The sequence below is a fragment of the Talpa occidentalis genome, unplaced genomic scaffold (genome assembly GCF_014898055.3).
Source record: "Talpa occidentalis isolate TD23 unplaced genomic scaffold, MPIMG_talOcc4v2.1 talOcc4.3, whole genome shotgun sequence".
Taxonomy (NCBI): Eukaryota; Metazoa; Chordata; class Mammalia; order Eulipotyphla; family Talpidae; genus Talpa; species Talpa occidentalis.
In genome coordinates this window covers 83126521-83148887 of record NW_023603184.1, presented here as the reverse complement: position 1 = coordinate 83148887, position 22367 = coordinate 83126521, and the positions used below count along the sequence as shown (strand labels likewise).

Genomic DNA, 22367 nt, shown 5'->3' with positions numbered 1-22367 from the left:
TAGTCCTATAAAGTTTTCGATCGAAAGCATCATTCAGTTTGAGCTGCCTTCATAGATGATTGTTTTTGGACATGTGTTCTACCCCTAAAGTGTCAGGAAGCAATAACATTGGAAAGGGAAACAAGAATTGCTTTTCAAAGTGGGCTGCTTATTTGTGAAAGTTCCTTAGCCTGTCCTACAAGACTAAGTTGCCTCTGGGAGGCACAGCTACTGCTTTTCCCACCCTTCCTTGAAATAAGTAAATGGAATTAAAGTATCTTACATAATCATAAATTATATTAACTATTTTCTTAAGATTTATTTATTTATGCATACAAGAGCTGGGGTACAGGCTAGAGAGGTGGGGTGTGAGAGGATCCACCAGAGACAGAGTGGGGAGCAGTACAGGCAGACTGACTGAAATACACTGCTGAGGGGAGCAGCAGGTAAGGCAGGAGAGGTCTGCTGTGCCACATGGGTTACTCCATGGCAGGCCGGGGATCAAACTCATGCTGCAGAGGCTGCAGCTTGCTTCATAGCGCGTTGCTTAACCCCTTGCGCCACCAGGGAGGCCCTATATTAACTATTTTCTAAAATATAAATGTTTTCCATGGTCCTGTGACTAGCTTATTCTATCACAATTTCCTACGTATGCAACCAACATTAAACAGAAGAGAACTGTTTTGACAACTTACCAATCTGAAGCTCACTTCTGGAAAAATACTTTAATGCTGTCTGAAACTATCAACAAGTCATTAAGAATACAGTATAAACAGGCATGCAAACTGAATGCCTTCCCTAAACCTGTGCCTCCCAGAGGCAACTTAGTCTTGTAGGACAGGCTAAGGAACTTTCACAAATAAGCAGCCCACTTTGAAAAGCAATTCTTGTTTCCCTTTCCAATGTTATTGCTTCCTGACACTTTAGGGGTAGAACACATGTCCAAAAACAATCATCTATGAAGGCAGCTCAAACTGAATGATGCTTTCGATCGAAAACTTTATAGGACTAATTAAAAAAAAAAAGGCATCAAAAGAATTATAAAAAAGAATGATTTTAGATAAATTAGTTACTGGGAAATTCTGGTATAGTGCAATCTTTCATGGCACCAAGAAACCCTGAAATAAGTACATGGTCACAGATTTTTATTAGCTCAACAGATACTGTTTTTTAAAAATATTTTTTACAAGAACTGGGGTACAGGTCAGAGGCGCAGGAGGGTGAGAGAATTCACCAGAGAAAGAGCAGCGAGCAGGACAGGCAGACGCCCGAAGACACTGCTGAAGAGAACAGGGGGCAAGGCAGGAGAGGTCTGTTACGCCATGTGGGTTTCTCCCTGGCCAGCCAGGAATCAAACCCATGCTGCAGAGGCTGTGGATAGCTTCATAGCACTGTGCTCAACCTGCTGCGCCACCGGGGAGGCCCTCAACAGATACTGTTTAATAGTATCTCAGTATGCTAGATGGTCATCCAACTGTCCAGAAACCAGCAAGCTACTATAAATGAATAAGAATCATGCAATCCTTGGGCCTCCCCTGGTGGCGCAGCGGTTGAGCGCTGGGCTGCGAGGCTGCCTGCAGCTTCTGCAGCGCCAGTTAGTTCCCTGGCCGCCGGAGAGGGTCCCACCAAAAAAAAAAAAAAAAAAAAAGAATCATGCAATCCTTGATATGAAGAATTATTCAATTTTTCTTATTGAAATTTTTAAAAAATTTGACCAACTTGAAATACGCAAACACTTCATATGTATATGAAACAGTCCAATGTGTATTTATTTTAATTCATTAGTCTCATGAGTGTTTTAAAATCATAAAGCACACAAATTTTATGGAACAATTTTGTTAACATACATCTTGCAACAAATGTCATTTCATTACTTTCTTTGGACTTATCTTAAAGTATCAAAAGACAAAGATATCTGTATTTCCACTGAAAAACAGTAATTTTTAAGACATGAATTTTGTCTTGAAAATGTTTTTCAAAGCCACAAATATCCATCCATATAAGTAAACTAAGTTATTGACTTTCTCATGTTCTATTGGGATATATTGTGATCTTCACATAGTAACTACTTACACATTGTTTTTCAAAGTCATTTTTTAAGTTCTTTTTACAACCTTCATAAATAACGTAAACAAATCATGATATTAAACCCCAATTCTGCAAGAATAGTTTCTTTTTTTGATTAAAATGTTTATCACCTTCTACCTATTCCTTCAGGAAATCTCCATAAACATTCAAAATTAGCACTGACTGTAATAATAACAAGTTTGTCTGTGTTCTTCAAATACAGTACTTACAGTCAAAATAAAATAAATGATAGTGCTAAAATATGGAAAATTTTTTTAAGGACAAATATGAGAAATGGCGATTTTTCTGAGGAATAATCTATTAGAGGAAATACTGAATATATAACAGATGAAAGAATTGGTAATATACTTGTACTGTAAATTAAAACACCAAGATGAGGTCTATAAATAAATGCAGAGAGAATTCAGAGATGATAACCTAGGAGCTCCACTGGATTATTTGCTTCTTAGAAGAAGCCCTGTTATCATCTCGGTATCACCAGTGTCTGGCACAGTACAGGAACTCAATGAATGTGCACTAAAGCAATCAATACATATGGAAAAGAAAAAGGTTTTAAAGCAGGACTATTAAGGAGAGAGAGAGAGAAGATCATGGCTAAATAAATACGGTTGTTGGATAATCAGAATGGTGGGCAAGATTGTCAGCTAATTTGAGTATTCCACATTCTTTACTATTAGGTATTATTGAGGTAGATTTGCAAGATATCAAAAGCTAAGACAAAGAAGATAAGTGATTATTTTAAAGAATAATCTGAAAGCAATGAGTAAACTGTTTTTGGAATGAAACTCAATAAGCCCCACCACCTACCCAATAACAACCAAGAGTCTACACTATTCAAACTCAACAGATAGCCACAGGGTTCAAAAGGATGGACAAATTAGAATACAGAGAATAAGTCCATGCTATCCATTTGGTCTCTTGAGTATAAGTATATGATAAAATTAATTTTATTTATAAAAGTGATTGGGGTTATTGAAAATGCTTATCTTTTTACTATTGTTTCCTCATTTTTATATCCTTTGTTTCTTTTTATTGCTAACCTTCTTACTGATATTTAGTCCTACTGTCATAAAAGATAATACTGTCCAGGATAAATCAGGTATCTTCCAACATAAGATACAACAAAAATGCATGTTTGCCTACAGTCACAAAATGTGTGGGATATCTATAAATGCCCAGGTCTCAAAGACTATAATAGTTATAAGCAGTTCTTGAGCACTCATTCAAAATATGAATTTTATCAAAACAAGTACAATTATATACAATTATTATTTAAACTATGTAAAAGAGATTTCAAATGCTAAATGTTCATTTTCTGTAGGACAGAATTAATGAGCTATCTTATAACGTGTACAAAATCCACGAGTAGAGATAAATTTAAGAAAGAAAGGTAAATTCACAAAATCAAGTAAAAAAAAAGTTCCTAAAACACACACACACACACACACACAGAGACTGTGTGTGTGTGTGTGTGTGTGTGTGAGAGAGAGAGAAAGAGAGAGACAGAGACAGAAAGAGAGGCGGGGTGGGGGGGTGGGGGGGGAACAGACCGACCTAAAGAGTACCAAATTTGTAAGTCTTACTAAAACCAACCTATAAGTCTGAATTACATTGGAAAAACACTGCCTACATTAAGGTTTGTTTACTGCTTTATTTACTGGGAAGCTGAAACATACCTTCTTTCTTGTAAATCATCAAATACGATAGTAAAACAAGTAAAAGTGACCACTTTAGGCTGCTATAAAAAGCAATGTAAACTATCACCCTTAAAAAAGCCACTAGATTTGATTTGCATGAGATACCATCTCACACCAGTGAGAATGGCACATATTAAAAAAACTAGCAACAACAAATGTTGGCGAGGGTGTGGAGAAAAAGGAACTCTTCTGCACTGTTGGTGCGAGTGCAAACTGGTCCAACCACTATGGAGAGCTGTGTGGAGATTTCTGGACCTACTAAACATAGAGCTTCCATATGATCCAGCAATTCCACTCCTAGGTATTTACCCAAAGGACACAGAAACATCAATTCCAAAGAACACCTGCACCCCTATGTTTATAGCAGCACTGTTTACAATAGCTAAGCTTTGGAAACAAGCCAAATGCCCAAAAATAGATGACTGGATCAAGAAGATGTGGTACATATATACCATGGAATATTACTCAGCATTCAAAAAAGATAAACACATGCAATTTGCAGCAACATGGATGGCGCTGGAAGGGATCATGCTCAGAGAAATAAGCCAAAAAGAAAAAGAAAAATACCGGATGGTCTCACTCATAGCAGGAATCTAGAAAACTTATATAAGGGACCAGGAAAATGAATATAAGAAAGTGAAAATCAAAATCAACAAAAAACTATGAACCAGAGACACTTTTTGGTGGGTGGGGGGCGGGAAGGGAAGGATTGGGGTCAGAATGGGGCTTTTGCAATTGTATGGGGGAATATAAAAATAAAATTTATTATTTAAAAAAAAAAAAGCCACTAGATATCAAGAGTGAGAACTTAAAAAATAATTCACCACAAACATTTTAATCAAAGTAACATCTGGCATTTTAAAACCAGCAATTGAAAGAAATTAGCAATATTTATTAAAGTAGCTTTAAATAGCAATACACTCCTATTAAAGAAAAAGAATGCAAACTAACTCACTGCCATTAAATAATAAAGGTCTAGATTCACTAGACTAGCCTTATTGAGTCACCAACAGTCTTTCTCTTATTTATAGCTAAGATTCCCTAAATTAGAAAAGCAAACTCTGTAATTGTTTAACAGATAATTTCACTCATGTGTAGTACATAAAGAAACAAATGAATAAACTAAATAAAATGAAAATAAACTTTTAGACTATGAGACCAAATTAGTGACTACCAGAGGAAGGGGGAAGGAGGTAAGAAGAATGAGTAAAAAGGCTCAATTGTATTGTGAAAAATAATATGAGACTTTTAGTGGTTAACTTAATATAATATAAACAGATGTTGATTTATAATGATGTGCACCTGTACCCTATATACTGTATAAGCCAACGTTACTTCAATAAAAAATATATGAAAATTGAAAAGAAAATTAAAATTCTGTTGATTACTTTAGCGTATTATGTAATTTCTTTTAAAATTCAAAATTCATTTTAATCATTTGTTTCTATGTGACTATAGTCCCATCACAGGCCTTCTGATAGCTTTTCTTTTCTATATTGATACATATCATAGAAGACAAACCACCTTCCCTACTTGGCTGCCACGGGCAGCATCAAAACAAGAAAAGTTCAAAATGTCCCAAAAGACTTCTGATAGACTAGTTAGAAATATGAAAAAGGAGAATAAATATTCAAATAAAATTTCCAAATGGCAATGCAGCATTTTAGGCCCTGTCAATCTGATTTTTTTTTTTTAAAGAAACAAGTCACCTTCCTTCCTACCACTAAACAATTACTTTTAAAGGAAAACACAAACAGTTTCTGGCATTCTTCCCAGAAATTTTTTGCCTTGCCTGTTAATTCCATCCATCCAGCTCAAGTAATGTAAAGTTAAAAACACAACAAATTCAGAATAAACTAGAGATAAAATATTTACGGGGACACTAGATACAGTATGTACTCACAGGTATAGCATAAGAAGAGTGAAAGTACTTAGAAGTCAACATTTAACCACTAATTTTAAGGACTCCTAAAGTTAATTCCTAACAAATTCCAAAGAAAATCTCCTAAAATGCATTTCAATAGTATTAGCTCATAACTGACTCATGGCTCCATATAGTTTCAAAATAAGTACGTATCTGCTTATATATAGACCAAGGTTTGAAGAACAATTTTCTTAATTTCTTAAACCTCTTTCTTAGGAAGCCTCAACATAAAATCTTTGAGTCCTAAAGACAGTACCAAATTTGTAATGGTGCAATTTTCTTTTGTAAAAGAAACAAGCAACCTCCTTTAAAAAATGCCTTACCTAAGGAACAGATGAGTAGATCAACAAGATATGGTATATATGCATATTGGAATACTACTCAGCAATCAAGAAGGATAAACTCATGCCATTTGCAGCAACATGGATGGAGCTTGAAAGGATAATGTTCAGCGGAATAAGTCAGAAGGAGAAAGATAAATACCAGATGGTGCCACTAATATGTGAAATATAAAGTAATAAAATTAATAGTCAGCAAAGACAAACTAAAAAACAAACCCTTGGAAGCTGACTACAGAACTGAGACACCAAGAGAGAAGGGGTTGGAAGAGGGGAGAGAACCTGGGGTGGGGGGGGAGGCAGGGGGCGGGAATGGGATGGGAAGCATAATGATCTGCAGTATGCAGTAGTGGGGCATGGAGGAGTTGGTGGTGGAGGCACTATGGTGATAATACCTGATGGGATACCCCAATGTTACCTCAGTTTAAAATAAATAAATGGGGGGGATGAATAAGTTAATAAACTAATTACCAAATAATTTTTTTTGCAGTTTGCTTTATTTCTTAATCACTTAAATGTGGGTCTAGTTTAATGCAAAAAGGTGCGTTTCTATGTTAGCAAGACTTTCAGTGCACCTCATTTCTTAAACTCTTATTGAAATACTGAAGATTCTCTACACAGGGCTTGCCAATTAAAGATTGAAACTAACCTTCCTCAATTGCTAAACTACTGAAAACAAAAAGACTCCATCATAATATTTTCTTCCAAAGATCCAAAAGAAAGAAATTTTTTAAAAAAAATTATAGATGCAGATAAACTGACAAAAGGGCAGATAAAATTCAGTATGAAGGCATTAGATTCAGAGAGCTTTAATCTTTACATGTAATCTTTCTCAGACTCTTGAATGACTTAATATCTAGTTGGACAAAATATGCTCAACATCACTTATCAGGGAAAAGTAAATCAAAACCACAATGAAATAACACCCCACATCTGTGAGAATGACCTGTATCAAAGAGGCCAGAAACAACAAGGGTTAACAAGGGTGTAGAGAAAAAGGCACCCATATACACTGTTGGTGGGAATGTAGACTGGTCCAGTCTCTATGGAAAACAGTATTGAGGCTTCCCAAAATGTTTCCAAAATGATCTACCATAAGATCCAGCAATTCCATTCCCAGCTATCTATCTGAAGAACTTTCATGAAACACTAACTCAAAGGAATATATGCATTCCTGTGTGTATACAGGTGTGTACTTCAACACTATTTATAATAGCCAAAGTGTGGAAACCACTGAAGTACCCAATAACAGATAAGTAGATTTAATAAGATGCAGTATACATACACAATAGAATACTACTCATGTATAAAAAAGGTGAAATCTTGCCATTTGCCATAATATGGATGGAACTGGAGAGAATTATGCTAAGCAAAGTAAGTCAGAAGGAGAAAAACAAATACCAAATGATTTTACTCTTATATGGAATACATACAAAACAAAGGAACAGGAAAATCCAAGCCAAAACACACCCTAGAATTCTGACAACAAAAATGAGGCTACCAGAGGAGAGTTTGGGAGGAGAGAAATGGGGGAGGGGTCAAATGGACTGTGGAAAAGGATTGTTGGTGCTTTGGTGGTATGTGAGTATGGTAACATACATCTGAAGAGAGGTAAACCTATACCCCCAAATCATAAGTATAAACCAATATTACCTCAAAAATAATATAATTATATTTATATATATACTTGAATACACATACATATATATGTATATATTTTTTAAATTGGCACACCTGTTGGCATTCATATAATTACCCACTACCAAAGAACTTCACCTTACTGAATACATAATATTAAGAGATTATTAAGAACAAGGGGGAAAAAACATACAAAACACCAAACTTCTCAACAGCACCTGGAACCACATTTAAGATTACTTTTCTAGGCCAGTCCAAGAAATTTTGATAAATTTCCAGACCTCAACTTCAAAATGCCCTTTAAATAATTAAAAGGGGGGAAGGGAGAATGGTTCTAAGAAAAGATCAGGTTGGGTTTTTTTTTTGTTTTTACAATTTTAGCCAATTTAAGTAGGCTTCTTAAACATTATGAAGGAGAGAATTCCATTAAACAAAGAACTGGAAAAAGTCAGAGCCCAAAGTTTTTTAGTATAAGGAAATTTCATCCTTCTACTCCTTCCACCCCTGGCAGGACACATTAAAGTCTATGTTGGTGACATGCTAGAGAATACAATGTCTTTTACACAGGTAGATATTGGCTTGTCGGGATCCTATAAAAGAGCAGCAGCAAGAATAATAAAATCAAATTAACAATCTTTTTTTAACATCATAAAGCATATTTAATCTGAATCTTTCACATCAACAATTTTTAAACATTTCCTCCAAATCTAACGTTAATCTTTATACTCTAAACTGATAGAAGAAACTTTTCTTCAACATTCTAATACTGCTCCATATCTAACAATTTTGTTCTATATTAACTATAACAAAAGAATTACTCTAATATATCTCAATAGATTTTCCCCTCCACAATTTAACAGAGCAAAATATAGATACCACAGGCAACAGCTTATACTGTAAGTATTCATGGTTCTCCATGTAATCAGTCAGTGGTAAAGAAACAGTTTTCAAAGAACAAAAAATGCAGCTTGATGAATGTAACAGTTTTAATCAAGGATCAAAGTTAAAGGAGAACATAGTCTAGACTAAACTACTTCAGAAAGCTTTCATATAAACATCTATAAAGCATATTACTCACATTTAGTGCACAAATTTTATCACCTTCGCTAATATAACTACCACTTGAAATGCCATGTTTACACCAAAAATAAACCATGTTTACTTCAACAATAACCAATAATTGGTAAGTTTCACTGTCTATGTAAATGATTAAACTATTTTCTAATATCCTACCACCTGTATCTTATTAATAAAACCAGAAAACTCCTCTTCATTTAATAGTAAAAGGAAATTTCATGTTCAGGAGTATGAGAGACAATCCTGGAAAAGTAGAACTTAAAAGTGAGTTAAACTATCTACCTTTAAATTCAATGATAGAAGAGTGATTAACAAATTTATATATCCTTGTTTATTATGTGATAAATTAAATTTCTTGAAAAAGAATTCTGTTAGCACACGCTGAAGGCCATTCCACCATTTCTGCAATATCCTCCCACCCAGAAATGTTTATATCCATCATTCTGCTAAAAAACAAAGATCCAAGAATCGTAACAATTATTGAGCTGTTTCTAGTCCTGTCTTTGTAAAACATTTAAATATGAGGCAAAATATTCTTACTAATAAGCCACTGAAAGATACCAAAATGAGTTCCAAAAAGTTCAAATATAAGACATTTTCCTCTAAGTAAAGGGCTACTTTCCAGTGCCAGAAACTAAAGCCACAGCTAGTCAATGTTCAGGTTCAAATCTACCATCGGTAAAGAAACCTGGGATCAAGACAGATTTAATAGAAACAGATTTAATCAAAACAGATTTAATACGAAGTCTGGAGACAGACAGACTTTAGTAACAATGCCATTATATAGATACCCTTTTTTCATACCCAATGATGTATTTATGCCCTGAAGAGATGGAGCAGGGCAAGAGCAAAAGGATAACAAAAAGGATGGAGACAAAAGCAGCTGAAAGGACAAGAGAACAACTGCATCATCCAAGTTGTTCTCAATTAAGCAGCTGGCTGACGACTTGGGGGGTCAGCAATTCTAATCCCTGGCCTTCCACTGAGTCTGAGGACCAATTCCTAGAGGAATTCACACACCCTCTTCCCATCTAGCACTTATGCCACCTACCCTAACTTTCTGTGAAGAGCAACTCTGATTTTTAAAAATAAATTAAGAACATGGAACAACAAGAATATAAATTTGAGTCCAACAGGAACTTACATATCTATAAATAGTACAAATCTCATAATCTGAGGAAGAGAACTACAATGACAATGCTGATGGTAATTGAGTCTTAGGTGCCACACAATCCAATCTCTCTCTTTAATATTAGCAGTTTCAAATATAAATAAGCACTTAGGGCAAAAAACTAACAACTGAGGATAGGTTTGGAGGTATACACCTTGAGGAAAGACAGCAGCATTGATATGAGTAAAGAAAATGGGTTTCATCACACAGAATTTTAATTTTTTAAATTTATTTTGGTACTTAGGAATTTAAATTTCCTTTTATAAACCATTTCAATCATTTTATAATGATATCATACAGTAAAAAGGAAAATGAAGAGGTCAGGGAGAAAGACAAAAAAAGTGAGAGACATTAACAAAAAAACCATAAATATCAGTTAATGAGCAGAGTATTTAGATGAGAAACAGGAAAAAAGGAACCCAAACTGGACTGTTCATAGGAATGAAGGTATTTAATCCTTTTAAGAGGTGAATGCTAGGGTCTCCCCAGTGGCGCAGCAGTTGAGTGCTGGATTGCAAAGCTGGCCGCAGCCTCTGCAGCGCCAGTTTGATCCCTGGCCTCCGGCGCGGGTCCCACATGGTGCATAGACCTCTCCTGCTGTGCCCACTGCTCCCCTCAGCAGTGTATTTCGTCAGTGTGCCTGTTCTGTTCCCGGCTCTGGCTCTGGTGAATTCTCTCACCCTCCCATGCTTCTGACTGTACCCAGTGCTTGTATAAATAAATAAATAAATCTTTAGGGGGGAAAAAAAGAGGTGAATGCTAGTGCTACAGAATATGACTGCAGGAACATAGTACTAGCCACACAATAAAGCTCAATATGCTTAATAGTTGTTCATAACAGAAGCACCAGACACCACCCATCTATTCTATCTTCTGCTTCCCTGTTTCTTTTGCCACATAATCTTAACAGTTTTCACTAATGACGGTAACTGACTGAATCCCCGAAACCCATTTAAGGAGGAAGGTTGTATAGAGTCCTTCTACAGTCAGCCAAACTCTATGATTCTCTTTTATATAAAAATGTTTCCTGGGATACTAAATAGCTTTAATCAGCAGGTGGTAGGATTGTCCCTTCATTTGACATCTACACTAATATCATCTTAAGTCCCTATGGAAAACACACACACAAACACACTTCAAGTTCCAATGTGCAACATCCTTAGGTCATTTTCAAGCTGGAAGCATATCACTCCGAATGTATGCTATGTATCTCATACCTACAATTTATGCTTCTGGAAGAAACAAGAAACTCAGACCAACATTTCTCGAAGTGTGGACTCTGTACAAACTCCACCAAAGTCACCAAAATGCTTATATTTGACCCCCAACTTAGATTTACTAAATCAAAATCTCTAAAAATGTGATACTTGCCTGGGGCTCTGCATTATGTGGAGAAATTAGACATAAAAAAGGATGTTTTTAGCATGAAACACTCTAACTACCATAAATTAGATGTTCAATAATAAGCCAACCCTACTTCTAACCAAATGATTAAGTCATGTGGCAATGCTGGGACTCAATTACAGATTTCTGTTCTAATTTTCACTATACATATCATTCACAAAACAATATTTAGTCTTTCTTCATGTAATAAGAATTATGGATGAAGAGATTTTCAACTGTTAAACAAGCAGAACTGTGAAAAAGTGTTTTAAGGGATAATAGCTTAAAAGATGTGCTATGAGCATGTGTCTAGGAAAACACTGTAATAGCTCTTTTTTCTCCCTCTGAATATTTCAACCTAAGAAAGTGACAAAAAGATGTGGCATACAGGTCATGGGTCACAACATGCATAATCTTATTTAATCCACATAACTCTATGAATAAAGATAATATTTCTACCCATTTTATGGGTGAAGAAAGTGAGGTTTGGGTGATTATAACTTGCCAAGGAATACAAACCTGTCAAGCCAGAACTGGACCAGTTAAAAAGTTTGGATTTTTAACCTCCCTGCACTAGGTTCCCTTATGCATAGCCTAAGCAATAAATTTTGATACAGTACTCTGCATAATCTCCCATTTCTCTTAAGTCACTAAGAATTTTGTCTGGTTCTTATTTCATAAAAAATCAATCATCTATCTCAGACTCTTCTTTATATTAGTGTAGATATTAGTGTAAATCATCCTCCCCTGCCTTCCTGCTACCCACATTATTTCTCTGCAATCAATTTTATCTGCTGATCTCCATGGTTTCTCTTGGGTGTCATCGTGAGTAACTACTACTCTCTTCCAAAGCATGTAGTAACATCCTATGCTAAAAAGCCTTTGGTTGGGAAATGTTTTCCCTAAAATGATAATCAATTACTTTGTTGTTGTTACAGAATACTGATGATGGTCAAGTCCTGTCATTTTCTATTTCCATCTTCTTTCAAATCTGCCGTTTTTATCTTCCAAATAGCTTCCATGCCAGTTTCTCAATCTGACTCTCCTAAAATGACATATCATTTCATAGAGAATTCCCTGCATTTCTCGATCTCAAAGACATTTATGCCTCTTATGCCTTCCCCAATTTCCTGGTGTCACCATAATTTCACCAAATATTCCAGTTCTAAACTGTCTAATACAGTAGTGGTCACTACATGTGTAGTTCTAAGCACTAGAAATGTGAGTAACCTAAATTAAGATGTGCCATCAATTTAAAATATATACCAATTCAAGGATTTGGTACCCCCCCCAAAAAAAGACAAAAATTTTCATATTGATTGCACGTTGAAATATTTTTAATACTGGGCTAAAAAAAATTATTAAAATTAATTTCACCTATTTTTAAACTTTTTTAATGTGGTTATTAGACTATGTAAATTATATTTTGTGGCTTATATTTCTGTTGTAGTACTGCTTGCTAAACACTCCACCATCCAGAGTCTGGCCTAATGACATTATAACACAAGCCACTTGAGACCTTCTTAGAACATGGCAGTTCTTTCTGTTCAATCATCTCTTCAATGCTGTATCAATTAGTTCATCCCATTAAATTTCTTAGACAATATTTTGTTACAAATACATATGTGCATTTCAAGGCACCCTATCTGGTAATGAAGCTACCATGAATGTCTCCAAAGTAAGAGCTACAAGTGAGGTGGCAGACAAATGAACTATTCAAAGGCACATAAACCACACTGACTACTCTAAAAATAGCCCTCTCTTATACTTGGAAATTATTCTCTGGAACTTTTATCAATTGTCAAATATATATGACATATATAAGGTTCTGGGGGTTAGAAGATATGTTAAGAAAAATCATTATAACTTTCAGAAAGGATGGATTTCACAGCATCTGCCATAAATCCTACTCAACCAGAAGACCTAGAGAACAGTTGGTGGGTGACTCAGACTCCTACCATGGTTATCTAGTAAGCATTTTAGTCAAAAGAAGTCATCACACCAATAGCTATTTAATTGTGTGAGTCAAGTGGTGCATTAATGACAACTTCCCTGAATTTTCAGAAGTGGAAGTGATAAACCGAAACAAAAGACTGGCAGTCTGTCCATTTCAGACTTAAAAAGATACAAAAGAGAAAGATTTCTATTGAGAAATACTCTGAAAATATAAAGTAGAACACAATGTAAGCTATCAATATTTTAAACCAATTATTCAATATGTTGAATATCCACAGAACCCAAATTTCTATTGAGACATTTTTTTTTTTTTAATTTCAAGACATATTTTACTTTTAATTGGGCTTTACATAGTATATCCACTGTATGGGGGAACTATAACTCTGATTGGTGGGACCTATTTAAGAGTTAACTATCCAGTGTTAAAATTTCACTCTGGTAGAATATAAACATATCAAACTATGGGCTCATGTTTTGAATGCTTATTCAGAGGTGGAAATGGGAAAGTACAGTGGTCTCCCTTTATGCACAAGGGATAAGTTCCAAGATCCCCAGATGCTGGATGCCTGAAACTGAGGATAGCACCAAACTAACAAATCCTATGTTTTCTCCAATATATACATACCTAAGGTAAAATTTAATTTATAAACTAAGCACAGTAAGAGATGAACAATGTAAAGGAAAAACAGAACAATTACAGCAATATGCTGTAATGAAAGTCATGTGAATATGGTTTCCTTCAGTCCTTCTCATGCTCCACATCCCAGCCCCCATCTCTTGACTCGCAAAATAACTTATTGTACCTAATATTTTCATACTGTGGTGGACTACAGGTAACTGATTGCAGAAAGTGAAACTGTAGATAATGGGGGAACTACTATATGGGCTTGTGTTTGCCATGCTATGTAAAAACAACTTGCATTAGCAAGCAATCCTCCATCCATGCAAGTCCCTAATGCAGTAATGCACTCGACAAACTGTTTTTCTCCTATTCATGCCAAAGACCAACAAACAAACAAAATCAAGTCACAAGGATGTAAGTGGGAGGAATTAACAAGAGAATGGGCAAAAGAATTAACAAAATGTCAACTTGAAGAAGATGGCAATGTGAGCAGCAATTTAAGATGATCTCAAAAAGCAGGAGGAAAGTTTGCCTTTTCAAATGAAATCTTAACAGATGGTTAAATAGGAGAAGTTGGGGATTAAGTCCTCAGAATATTTATAAAATGAGTTTGTCAAGATATATTTGTTCAATTTCACTAACACAAAAAGACAGTAAAAGGCTTAGAATCAGTTGTTCTACGCTTGTTTGTATGATTTACCTGCATCAGATATCACAGCTTTTTACTTTTTTCCATAAAATATTTACATATAAGATGTAAAAAATTATTCACAATTAAGTACATCACATATGTATAAATTACAGGCTAGATATTCTCCAAATTTTCTCATGAGGAATAAGATACGATTTTTTAAATTTAAATAAAACCCTGACTTAAAAGCAGAAGAAATAATTTTTTGATAACTCTTCAGAAACTTAGAATTTAGGTATTAAAATTCAAAAAAAAGTAATTAGCAGAAGGTAAGTGTAGGAGAAAGTTTACCTAACAATTGATTTAATAACATTAATTCATTGGCATTTATTCAAAATTGACCAAAAGGGAGGAAAAAATGTTCTCCTAACAAAATTTTAACACCATAAATACCACAAGTATAAGAACTAAGACCTACAACAAAGCAAGAGACACCTACCTACATATGAACTCTGGTCACTGTAGAGGAGTACCAATCATCACTTTATAACCATATCTAAGAATACAGCATACGCAAAACATTATGGAAATATACCAGTGGACATGCTTAAGTTGATACACAAAAGGCAAGAATGAATAATAGACTGATTATTGAATCACAAGGAATAGATTTCCTTATGAATGATGCAAAATCAACTTTAACATTTTTACAAATAACTTGGAAAAATCTGAATAAGGCAAAACTTCCTGACTCAGGATTTCACCAAGTATTAGAGGAAGCAACTTACTAAGCCCAAAAGGAACAACTTAAGAAAGGTCTCTATAAGCAAACTACCTTTACCTATTGATTGTGTCTGAGGAAAAACCAAATTCTAGAAGTCATCAAGGATTCTATCTAAAGATATTGAAAGACAATGACAGAAAGTACTGATATATCCAAAAAGGGTAGTAGCTTATCATCTCTGCGAAAGGAACTAAAAAACAAAACAAATTACTAAAACTTGCATCGTACATCAAGATAATACAGATTCTTTACTCAAAATTCAAAGAGTTGGTGTTGTTTCCTCGTTTAACAATCCTCAAGGGTTGTTACAGGGGAAAAAAGAAAAAAATCCTAAAGCATAGGGCCTCCCCAGTGGCGCAGCGGTTGAGGGCTGGGTTGCGAAGCTGCCCACAGCCTCTGCAACAAGGGTCCCACATGGCACGCAGACCTTTCCTGCTGCGCCCACTGCTCCCCTCGGCAGTGTATTTTGTCGGTCTGCCTGTTCTGCTCCCTGCTCTGGCTCTGGTGAATTCTCTCACCCGCCTGCGCTTCTGACTGTACCCAGTGCTTGTATAAATAAATAAATAAATCTTTAAAAAAAAAAAAAATCCTAAAACATAGCATCCAAAGCTCTGTTTTATCTGCACCCAATTTATTTTTCTAATCTTATCTCTTAAATTTTTTTCTGACTCTTTTCTTCTGTCTAAAGGGGTGTTCAACAGTATATAAGTTTTAGCATATTTACTACCTCAATGCTTTTGCATATGTTAGCAACTTTGGATAGAAAAAAATCTTCCCCACCGGGAACCTCAGTAAAATCCTACATTCTGCCCAGGCCCAGTCAAATGCCAGTACTACTAAATGTAATCCTTTTGACATTCAATCATTAATAGCAGCAGAGCACCAACTCCACCAGCACCAAGCTAGGAACCAAGAATTAAATGATGAATTAGACAAACCCCTTACAGATCTAATTCGAGGAGAGAAAAGTTCAATTCAGGAATGAAAATGGGGAACGGATGAATAACATACTCTGGGAACACAGGAAGGAACACCGAACTACTTGCTAGGAAAGGGGTGGCACAGGAATTGTAGGAGGTACAAAATAAATGGAATTTGGGGGCAAAAAGCAAATGTATGGGGGAAGGAGAGAGTTTAAAAACTTTTTTAGTGTTATAGAGTCAATGTTGGAAGCAGCAAATGGCAGGAAATAAAGTTGAAAAGAAACTTTTGGGGGAGGTAGTACTATATGAACACTGGATGACCTTCATCCTGTGCAGGGGGGTTTTGAACAGTTGAGGGTTAGTTACATAAGCACATTCATTATACCTCTCTTAGTTTCTGTAATCTCCATGGATTCTAGCAGAGTGTGGAAGACAGATTTTCTTTTTCCCTGGTGTGTGTTTGTTTACCTTGGTTTGTTGGGGATTTGGGGAACGAAAGTACAGGTAAGGGATGGTAAGGGGTAGAATTAATTCACACTGTTAGAAAAGGACAAACAAAAAATACATTCAAGGTATATACTCAGAAGGTAAAATTTACAGGTTTAGTAAATTCGTGGATTTGGTAGAACACTAACAAGTAAGCACTGAAGATGGCACCCAAGTTTCTGACTCCAAAAGATTTGTTTTAATCATCCCTTTTCTATAAGCTCCCTCCTGAACCAAGTTCTCATGCGCATAGCAAGTTGATTTTAGCTTTCTTCCCAACTCTTTTCATCACTTCTCAGTTAATGTTTTTTAAGTAATCAAGTACAGCTGAACCCACTTCTTCATCTACATTTTCTCTCATCATCTATAACATGGTTCTTATCCACCATTCCACTGAAATGCCTCTTGCTAAAGTTATAAATAATCTCACAATCGATAATCTAGCAATGACTTTTCAGACCCTGTCTTAATTTATCTCTCTTGCCCTACTGAACACTCCACCCCTCTATTGAGATTTCTTGCAGTGACACTAGACTCCTACTTTTCTAGCCATATCTCAGTCTCCACCATCTATTGCTCAGCCTCTCGCTACCCTAAAAATGATAGTGTTTCCCAGAATTTTCTTTTTTTATTCTATTTTCTGCTTAGCTGATTTCATGCCTATTCATCTATTGGCTAAATGCCCTCCAGTTCAGATCTGTATTATCAAATATTCAACAACTCTATCAAAGTAAACAAGTACTTTTACTCAATCTGATGAAAAACATAAACATCTCTTTATGCTGAAGCTCAAATGTGATGAGGTACTTTGGTTCAAAATGTCACTTCTGCATGAACTAACAGATGTGTAGGCTAGTTCTACTTTTACCATCCCTTGCTGGACTCTTAAATGGACCTTTCCCTCTCTAACCTTCAGCATGAAGGGAACACCCCTTAGTAAATCAAGCCACCTCATGATCTGATACCTAACCACCTCTGCAGACCCATCCCCCAGAGGCTTTATGCCTCATAATCCTCACTAATCTAAGTCTCCTGAATTAATTCCAGTTACTCCAGCATGTCATAATTTGTGTTCCCATATAAATTTCCTCTCCATTTGGCCATTCTTGACTCTTTTAATCCCTTCTATTCAAAAATACAAGAACTGACAACATGCCATCACTGGGAGTTTATTAGGAATGTCAAAACCGAGGTCTCACTCCAGACAAACTGATCAAGTTTTGCATTTTAATATTATCTCTGAGCGATTTATATGCATAATAAAGCTTGAGAAGCACTGTTTTACTTTATCTTAACAACTACCGCAAAACAAAAACAAAAACAAAAACAAAAACAAAAAACAGGTATTAGAGAGAAGGACACATCATTGTCACACCATTTTCAGAGCCTTATTCTATATCATTCCCATAAACTCACTGCTTTTGATTGAGTTGTAATAATATAGGTTTTGTTATTAACTCTCTTTAACAGTCACCTCTCTTCTTCTGGATTTAATGCTTGATGCCATTTTGCTGGCCATGATAGTGGCTGCACTGGAAAAGGACTCACATTCTCTGCCCGGAGGCAGGATGTCACTTAGAGACTCCAATGGGCTGTCCCAATACCAGGAAACATATTCACAAAACTTGATAAAGTCAATATAAAATATTCCTTGTAACTTTATTCATCTGGTGAACCCCTTAACATCTCAAAAGATCACCTCAAGCATCATTTGAAGGAAAACAGTACCTGACACACTCTAAACTGAATTAGGCCTTTTTCAATAGTTCCAAAGCACTCTAATATAGATATAATGTGCTGTGTAATTGCTAGTTTACTAAACCATTCTCCTCCAACTAGGGTCCTCTAGGGTAAAGACTGTAATTTGTTCATTGTCATATTCCCAGTACTCATTTAGTAGCTTTCGGTCATACTTCATAGTCTAAGAAACATAGAAATAAGGATCTCCCTATTTATTTCATCATCTTTCAGTTTTTTGCAAGCTAATCTACAATATAAAAGTCACAGTACAGAAAACAGAAATTCTTGGCTTAGAAGACATATTATGTGTCATATCTTTTTATCAATCTGTCTTAATAGGAATGTGCGCAAGGGACCACAAATCCAAATGCCATTCATATTATCCAGCATATTCTCCCTCACCCACCCAGCACAGGTAACAGGCACCAAGTGAGACATTAATGACTGCTATCGTTTTCCAAATATGAGTCAAAATTTGTTTTCTTCTACAAGAGCAAATTTCAATTAATTCAACTTCTCTGAATCAAGATATAATCTTTTTTAAAATATGCATTTACTTTAATCATTGGATTCACTAATTACTCAAGTGGTGATCGGAGCAAATGAGTTCTGACCTAGTTCTGATTCTATAACAAAAAAGAACTACTTCTGTTTCTCAGTCTTTAAACAGCCATGAACAAAAAATTAGCTTTATTTAAGAGGTGGAGAAAGCTCTACTATATGGAACCAGGGTAGACTATCAACACCTTAATTTGGTAACTCAGCATTTTTTTACTACATCATAGGTTTCAAGTGGTACTGTCAACAGCTGCTACTATCAGGGAATGGACAGAGGGAATGGAACTTGGCAGAACAGGTCAAAGGAAAGTCACACTGGCCTGAAATTGTTAAACTTCTATTTTAATATACATTTCAGAATATTTGACTTAATAGAAAGAATTAAGCCCTGCAGAACTAGGTTATACACCCTGAGCTCTGCTACTTAGGCAGCTTAGGCAAGTCACTGAATTTCAGTTTTTTCATCCATCAAATGGAGAGAATATTTATCTTACAGGGTGAGTCATACACATTAGCACTAAAACTTAAGAGCACTCAGCCCAGAGCATGCAGCAAGTGGGGGTTAGTAAAGAATTTTACCAAATGATAATCATTTATAATATTATTAACAATATAAACACTAATGTATTACTATTATACTATATTATTCAATGTAATTAATAAAAATTAATATTAATTTTACATAGTGTTTGAGCTGTGACTTAACTTGCCAGTTCCAATATAATGTAAAATTCTTAAGTGTTTGTAACAGCACTCTCCTATTAGGAAAACAATTTAACCATTCTCCATCAAAAGTAAAAGAAAAGCACTTCAGTAGCAATCCAAGACAGAATTTACCTATAAATTTCTTACAGCAACCATTAACGTATGTGGATTTATGGTTGCCATCAAGCTATCCAAGCAAGGGCAAAATAACTACAACTCATTTTGTATTTCCTATTGCTATATGCTATGACCAGCTTTTTCCTTCCCCATCCCTTTCTCCCAGAATGGATGTCTCAAAGTATGGTACAAGATTACCTCCAAAGCAACCAACTCTACCAATGACTGCAAGTACTGAAAATTCCCCCACTCATGGTGGGAGATGACAGAGGAGAATGAGAGAAAAGCTGTTAAGTACTCTTTACCTTTACAAAAGAACACTGAACTTAAAATGAGGGTTTAAGTTTAGTTTAAGTTAAATCACTGATTAGTGACTTAAGACAAATTATCTCAGGGTCTGAGTTAAAACAAAACATGAAGCCTATTTCAAATAGGATCAAACAGGAACACACACGAAGTCACTTAGAAAACTATAAAGCATCTTCACAGAAAAGTTGATATTCAATTTCTGAGAAAATAAAACACGATACACTTTCAAAAATTTCAGTTATTCTCCTATCACACCCACTCTCATTATCTCATTTTGGAAGGAAGAATTTGGGAATACAACTACTGAGATCTATTTTGATAATTTTCTGAAAAGATGTCCCCAAACCTCTTTATTACTTTATATAAACAATATAAATAATAATACAAAATATTTATATTAAATATCACTTAATTACATAATTATAAAATGTCAGTATTCGTCCCTAAAAACCAACTGATGTTCTAGAATTAAATCAGTTCAATAAGAGTATACATAAATATAAACATAATAAAAGATTACTGTATCCTAAACAAACCAGCATGGTGATCTGCACAAGTAGTTTCTCACTAAATATAATGGAATGCCCTCAAGTTTTAGAGTCATTCACATTCAGTAAAGCGTTGAAAGTTAAACACAATGCTAGGCAAAGACAGCAAGCAGCATCAGTAACTAACTAGAAACTTAGAAACTTTAGTTTGAGTAGTTTTAAGTGCAAAACAAAATTGAAAGGAAGACAGATTTTCCATATACCTTCTGACCCCACACATGCATAGATTCCGCCATTACGATTATCACTCACTTAAATTCACACATCATAAAGAATTGACTTCACACATAGTTACCCCAAGTCCATATTGTGTTAGGGTTCACTCTCCGTGTGGCACATCCTGTGGACTTGGACAAATCTATAATGAGATGTATCCATCATTATAACACTTCAGAGTATTTTTACTATCCTCAATGTCCTCTCTGTTCTGCCTATTCATCACTTCCCTACCCCTAACAACCATGTTTTACCCCAGTTTTGCTCTTCTCAGGCATCATATAGCATGTATCATACAGTATGTAGTCCTTTTAAATAGATGTCTTTCATTTACCAATTCACACTTAAGATTCCTACATGCCTTTTCATGATACGATAGTTCAATTGTTTTTAGTGTTGAATAATAACCCATTGTCTGGATGCACTGTAACATTTTTTTCAATCATTCATCTACTGAAAGACTTCTTGGTTGCTTCTAAATTTTGGCAATTATGATTAAAGATCCATGTGCAGGGGTTTGTGTGGACCAAACTTTTCAATTCCTTTGGATGAAAATCAGGGAGTATAGTGCTTGCTTCAGCAACACATATACTAAAAACCAAGGAGTGTGACTGCTGAATGGTATGCTAAAAGGATGCTTAGTTTTGTAAGAAGCCACCTAACCGTCTTCAAAGGTAGCTATGCCATTTTCCATTCCCACTAGCAATGAATTTCCACTGTGTACATCCTTGCCACCATTTGGAATTGTAAGTATTCCACACTTTGGGCATTCTAATAGGTGTATAGTTGCATCTTACTGTTGTAATTTGCATTTCCCTGATAAGGTTGGGAGCATCATCTGTCACAAAAATCACATTCTATATCATAACTGCATAACCATTATCTTTTTTTTTTTTAGGATTTATTTATCTATACAAACACTGGGTACAGTCAGAAGCGCGGGAGGGTGAGAGAATTCATCAGAGCCAGAGCAGGGAACAGAACAGGCAGACTGACAAAATACACTGCTGAGGAGAGCAGTGGGCGTGGCAGGAGAGGTCTGTCGCGCCATGTGGGACCCTCGCCTGGCGACCGGGGATCAAACTGGCATGCTGCAGAGGCTGTGAGCAGCTTTGCAGCCCAGCGCTCAACCACTGTGCCACCAGGGGAGGCCCCACAACCAGTTCTTATACAACTGTACAAATTGCACAAGGTACCTTTATAATTTCATTTTCCAGATGAGGAAACAGTAGAACAGATAGATAAAGTAACTTGCCCTAGGATATAGAGCCAGAAAACAATAGAACAAAGATAAAACACCAGGCACTCTAGCTCTAATGCTATCAACCTACACCAAAGCTAACAAGACACTGAAAGAATCTGGAAGAACTCAAGCAATTATAATAATATAGAATAAGGTAAGCCGCACCATGGTGATAGGGCTAAGTGATAGGGCTGAAAGATAGTAAGTCCAAGTCTTTCCATAGTGCTAGTTGAA

At 35.6% G+C, this 22367-nt stretch overlaps 1 protein-coding gene across 1 annotated transcript in view; it reads right to left on the bottom strand.

The window, feature by feature from the left end:
- Positions 1–22367, bottom strand: part of ACVR2A (activin A receptor type 2A) — an 85655-nt gene that overhangs the window by 43820 nt on the left and 19468 nt on the right. The window lies entirely within an intron of this gene.